General features: G+C 44.0%; 1 pseudogene; it reads right to left on the bottom strand.

Moving 5' to 3' along the window:
- Positions 1–2,930: 2,930 nt before the first annotated feature.
- On the bottom strand, positions 2,931–3,769 carry LOC119178009 (uncharacterized; annotated as a pseudogene).
- Between the last annotated feature and the right edge of the window lie 2,411 nt (positions 3,770–6,180).

Raw genomic sequence — 6,180 nt, forward strand, 5'->3', positions numbered from 1 at the left:
ACAAAAATACATTCTTTAGAAATTACAAGTAACAGAAACGAGTGATCATGACGTCTGGAGGAAATGATTCCGCAGTTGTTTAAAGGTGATTTTTTCTAAGTCAATTTCGTTATCCCTAAGTTCATTTAGTAACCTTGGAAGTTTATTTCCCAACGATTGAAGACCGTATGTGGTTCTAAAGGTTCGAACAGTCCACACTTCATTTTTCAGGGTATTATACTTAGGCTGGTTGAGTATTAAATCTGCCAACTGCTTTAGAAACGGGTTAGAGTTTTTTATGTCTCGCTTATATTTCTTGGACAGAAGAAAATCATACATTTTTATTACTGGCATTAGGTTGTATTTTTCAAATAAGGAACGAGTATGATAAGTACGTGGCACGTTCTCTACCGCCCGTACACACCTTTTTTGCAACATATGAAGTTTGTTTATGTTTTCTTTAGAAGTTAGAGCCCAAACTAGATGGCAGTAATTGATTTTTGATAAAAATAAGGTATTGTAAATTAACAACAAAATATTCCGAGGAAGCAAGTGTTTGTTTCGGTACACAAGGCCGACTACCTCAGAGACCTTCGTAGCTAAGAAGTGTATGTGGTGATCCCATGATAATGTTTCTTGAAATATTACTCCTAATATTTTAAGAGAATGGACTATCTCGACAGGGGTGGAATTTAAAAAGATCGTTTGTTTTACAATTTCCGCTTTATTTTTAGCATGAAATACCATAGCCTTAGTCTTTGCAACATTCATTTTTAGACCGTTTTCTCTTGTCCATTTTTCTAATCTAATCAGCAGTAGATTTGCATGTGTTATTAATTCGTTCACTGATTTTCCTGTTAAAAATATATTCGTATCATCTGCATATATTATAAATTTTACGTTAGAGGAGATGTTCACGATATCATTAATGTAAATATTGAAGAGGAAAGGTCCCAAAATGCTTCCCTGTGGAACTCCTGCAACGATTGACAAAGAATCGGAATTGCAACCACCCAGGCTAACAATCTGATTACGGTGTTGTAAATAAGACTGTATTATTGATCCCGCCATTCCCCGAATACCGTACCGTTCCAGTTTTTCTATAAGTAATTCGTGGTTAATGTGGTCAAAAGCTTTCGTAAAATCTACGAACAACCCCAACACAACGTTTCCCTGTTCGAATTGCTGATAAATGTACTCTTTCTGTGCCATGAGAGCATATTCTGTACTGAAACCTTTGCGGAAACCATACTGCGAGTCATGAAGCAACTGAAACTTTCTTTCAAAATTAGTCAGCCGTTTTAATATTAGTTTTTCTAATGCCTTCGATAGGACTGGCAGAATGGACACAGGCCGGTAATTCGACATGTTATTTCTATCGCCTTTCTTGAAGAGGACGGTAACGCGTGCAACTTGCATTTTAGTGGGAAAAACAGCCCTGCCAAGGCACAAATTTAATATATGCGTTATATAAGGAAGAAGAAATATAATGACATGCTTTATAGGTTGAACTTGTATCCCGTCAATATCAAGTGCTGTACTGTTTTTCAAATTCAAAAGTAATTCTTTCACTTCATTCTCACTTGTCGGATCAAGAAAAATGGTACTGTCGATAAATGGGACACTTCCAAGGTTACTACTCACATCACAATTTTCTGCGACATTTACAAAATATTTATTGAAAGTGTCGGCCAAGGGTTTTCCTGATATGACCTCGCCGTTAAGATTCATGCTATGTACTGAACCCGTGGACACATTGCGATTTAAGAGAGAATTTAGCCTTTTCCACATTATATCTGAACACCCAGAAACTGAACTAAACATATTGTTATAATATTCTTGTTTTGCCTTTTTGAGATCTTTATTTAGGCGATTTCGTTTAACCTTGAATTCTTTAAACAATTTAGGGTCTTTCGTTTTAAGATAGCGGCTAAATAACATATTTTTTTCTTGTATTCTTTTCCGAAGTTCCGCGTTGATACAGAGTTTACGAATTTTCCTGTTCTGCTTTGTTTTAACCAGAGGAAACGAAGCAGTGTAAATTGGCTTTAGTATGTTCAAAAATTCTTCGTACGCCTTGTTTGGCTCATTCATTTTAAGTATATTCGTCCAAGGAGCCCTCAAAATCTTCTCCGAAAATATTTTCAGAGTTTCTTCGTTTATACGCTGGGTGAAAAATGTGTTCGGTTTGTTTTTGTCACATAAGTGTTTCCTACAACAAATGTATATTGGCAAATGATCACTCAAATCTACAGTAATAACACCAGCCTTGAGGTTTTCTGTCGGTATATTTGTTAAGAACAAATCAATCAAGGACGAAGACATTTGTGTAATTCTTGTAGGGACAGTGATCATATTTGAAAATCAATGAGATTTCAGCAAAATATCAAGTTTTTGTACTATAGCTTCCTGTTTGAGCATATTTATGTTCATGTCACCCCCACACACAACGTCTAAGCGATTTGTGTTAGTGAACGCAAAAAACGTGTCCAGGTAATCCAGGAAGGATGCCTTTTCGCCATTTGGTGGTCTATAACAAACGGCAAGAACCACATTTTGTACTTTAACTGATAGAAGTTCGAAGTCATTGCAAGAGTGGGTGAAATTTTGAATTAGGTCACAGTCAAGGACCTTTTTCACTAGAATACATACGCCACCGCCACGACCAGAAATTCGATTAAGGTACAACGTATTGTACGAAGGCATGCGAAACACGCTGGCTTCATCTGTTGACCATGTTTCAGTTAACATTATGACGTCGAATACATGATTTAATTGTTCGAAAAAAAAGGCTAAGGTCGGACTGTTTATTATTTACCGATTGCACATTCAAGTGAAAACATTTAAACGAGTTTGAATAGAAATTTTCTAAACTCTGCGAAAACGCTTCCGGAAGCACATAAGAATCGTTTCCTACGCAAGCCATGTTGAGCCGATCATTTCTACTTTCTTTAGCTTAGTTTGTTTAGATCACTAGCATTTGCGATGCGTATGGCTTTCTCCCCATCAGCTTTACGCACTAGAACTTTCCCGTTTGAGTACTATGCATACTTGAAGTTCACTTCTTTAGCCCAGTTCTCTGCCTCAAACAACAGCGCACGCGCTCTTTTGGTCAGGTTTTTTGTCAAGAAGTAGTGCTCATTTAGGCTGCTCAGTTTCTTTCTGTTTTTCCACTAGAAATCTCGGTCGGCCTGCTTCGCAAAACGACAGATAACGACCGGCGTCTTATCTTTTCTGGGCGGAAGCCGATGAATGGCGACCACATCACTTTCTGCGAGTGGCGGGAACTGGTGTTTAATTGCCATTGCATTGATCGCTTCTAGCAAGTTTTCATCTTCCGTTTCCTGTATTCCATAGAATTCTAGGTTGAGTCTGCGGCTCCTCCACTCAAGATTATCTACTTCTGCCTGCACTTCAGCTACTTCTTGGTCCCGCATCTCAACCTTTTCCAATCTGCGCTTAAGGTCCTTGATGTCACGCTCATTTTGTTCTGTTTTTTGAGTATTTCGTCGTATTTCTCACTCAAGCATTGCACCGCGTCGTCAATGCTCTCAACTGTTTCTTTGAGCAGTACTAGTTTATCCAGCTTGTCGTTAATAGCTTTCATCCAAATTCGGACATCTTGCATGTCGGCCTCACTGCCCGGTTCTTTTGATTCAGCTGATGCTGCTCGCAACCTCGACCGTCTACAGGTAGGGCAGCGCCATGCATCGCAGTATGCCTGCCCTTTGGACTTGATAGTTGCTTCAGAAATTCCAGCACATTTGCCGGCGTGAAATGCTTGACAGCAGTCGCTACATTCAATCCATACGACGTCCCCAGTGAACGGCTTATCGCACACAGAACATGTTCCATCTTGGGGCATAGTTGCACAAAGCGACAAATGAGAACAGTAGTTTACACAGCAGCACCAGCATTAGCAGCAGTAGTTGCGGCACAACCAAATTTACAGCGGGCATAGAAACAGCACCAACCTGCGAAAGAGAAGAAGAGACCGTGTTCGTTTACGCCGTTCTTTCCGCCGCAACCGCTGCTGCCAAGTGGTCTCGGTGATGGCTTGGTCCTCTCTTTAAGAAGCCCAGTGGCTGTACGGCGCAGGTGCGGTAGAATTCATCGCAGGTTTGCTTCATGCCCCCACGGAGTCGTAACCTTCCTGAATTCAGCCAAAAGTTCAGCGCTGATAACTGAATAGTCGGCACCGGTGTCGACCAGAGCAGTTACCGGATGGTTGTCGACAAGTACGGCAATGTCAGCAGAAACGGTTTCGTCGGTGATGAGAGGTGTCGGCTGAAAGGAATTGTTGAAAGTTGGCGTATGTGTCGGATGAGGCTGTTTCTACGATAGCTTAACAGCGGTCCCACCCACGCAGACCGCGGATTCTAGTTTCCCCGGCGTGAACTTGGGGACCTAGCGGATCATTCCGCAAGAACATCGGCGAAAGTAGAGTATCGATCCGAGGACGTAGAGCATCGAGGAGACTGAGAGCGGGAATAGCGTCGTTGAAGATTCGAAGACGGTAGGGTTGCCAAATATTCTGCAATAGCAGGGGTCGTTACTCTTCCCGGGGCCGATCAGCGTCTGGCCGAAATCCAGACAGGCCCATCTGTAAGTACCGGTACTCCCGGTACAAGTGACCTGGCTCGCCACAGTGGTAGTAAGGTGGCCGTTTCTCAGAAGCGCGCCACACGCTAGATTTCCGCACATTAGGTCGCGGATTCTCATGGTGTGACGGGCCTGAGAAGTACTGCGGCATCTGCAGGCAAGGCGATCATGGCTTTTCATAGAGCGGCAGGCCTGAGGAGTGTTGCGGCATCTGCAGGCTGGTCGGTCGTGACAAATAGCTTGCTGCCGGCGCAGCAGTGCGTACAGCTTCCGCACGCGTTAGCAGAGGAGCTTCGGCTGGAGGTGCCACTAATGTTCGTACCAGCAGCCGTACCTCTTCACGGACGACGTCTGTCAGAGCAGCCACTTGAGGCTGTGAAGAGACTGCGCGAAGCTTTTGGAGCTAGTCGCGTACAATGCCACGGACTAGCTCAGCAAAGACTGTCATGCTTGTGACGTCGGGTGTTGCCAAGGGTGCTGACAGAGATGCAAGGCTGTCCGACAGCTCATACTGCCAAGACCGCTGTCTTAGCATTTTCTCTATTGTTGTAGCTTCACGGACGTATTACGCCACGGTAGCTGGTGGGATTCGCGAAAGTCCAGCAAACTGCTGCTCCTTGACACCTCGCATCAGAAAGCGTACCTTTTTGTCTTCCGTCGTTGCGGAATCAGCTCGACGGAACAGACGAGACATCTCCTCAACGAGCATGGCCACGCTTTCATTTGGTTTTGGATTGCGAGAATTGAGAAGACGTTCTGCTTGTTCCTTCCGGTCGGCGCTACTATACGTGTTCCGCAGCGGAGTGCAAAACACCACCCAGGTTGTCAGGGCAGCCTCGTGATTCTCAAACAAAAATACGCGCTGAATCCTCCAGGTAAAAATAGACATATGGGAGTTTTTGGTGCTCGTCCCACTTGTTGCTGACGGCGACCTGATCGTTTTTGTCCAGCCAGTCTTCAACGTCTTCGTAGGGCTCGCCATGGAAGGGCTTTGGGGTTCGAAGGGCTGGTGACCATGGAGATGATAAAGTCGCGGTTTGTTCACTCTGGCTTGCAGTTGTCCCACTTGCCACGGTTCTGGAACGCTCCGGAAGTGGGCCGAATTGGGTTGGTAGGCCTAGTTGGCGCCGACTGTGCCAAAGGTCGGCTGTTTCTACTGAGGCATCAGTGTTGGGGCCGATACCTTCCTCGTGGTAACAGTGCATAAACTGTTCCCCAGCACCTTCACTAGTGTCACGTTTCACCGTAACTGCAACCTGTAGATAAAACCACGCAAGGACGTCCGACTGATTCAATCAACGGCAATACAACTTTATCATCTTCTCCGCCTGCCAGCATCTATAGAAGCAATGCTTGCAGAACTTGTTTTATTGACAATATATTGTAAGCACAATATTCACAGCGTTTGACCTTCATCTTCTTTATCTGTATATAATCATCATCACAAAAAACGAAGTCCTCGTTCGAAGCGCTGATCAGGTGATTCAGCCTAATAAACGCAATCGAAACTCCACCACTGCTACTGTCTTACAGAGTGGCGGAGGCTGCTTTGATTCCCGAGTCCTTTCTGACGTCACGTTCCCCTGGAGCTTCGTTCGG

This window comes from Rhipicephalus microplus, chromosome 1, assembly GCF_043290135.1.
Source record: "Rhipicephalus microplus isolate Deutch F79 chromosome 1, USDA_Rmic, whole genome shotgun sequence".
Classification (NCBI taxonomy): domain Eukaryota; kingdom Metazoa; phylum Arthropoda; class Arachnida; order Ixodida; family Ixodidae; genus Rhipicephalus; species Rhipicephalus microplus.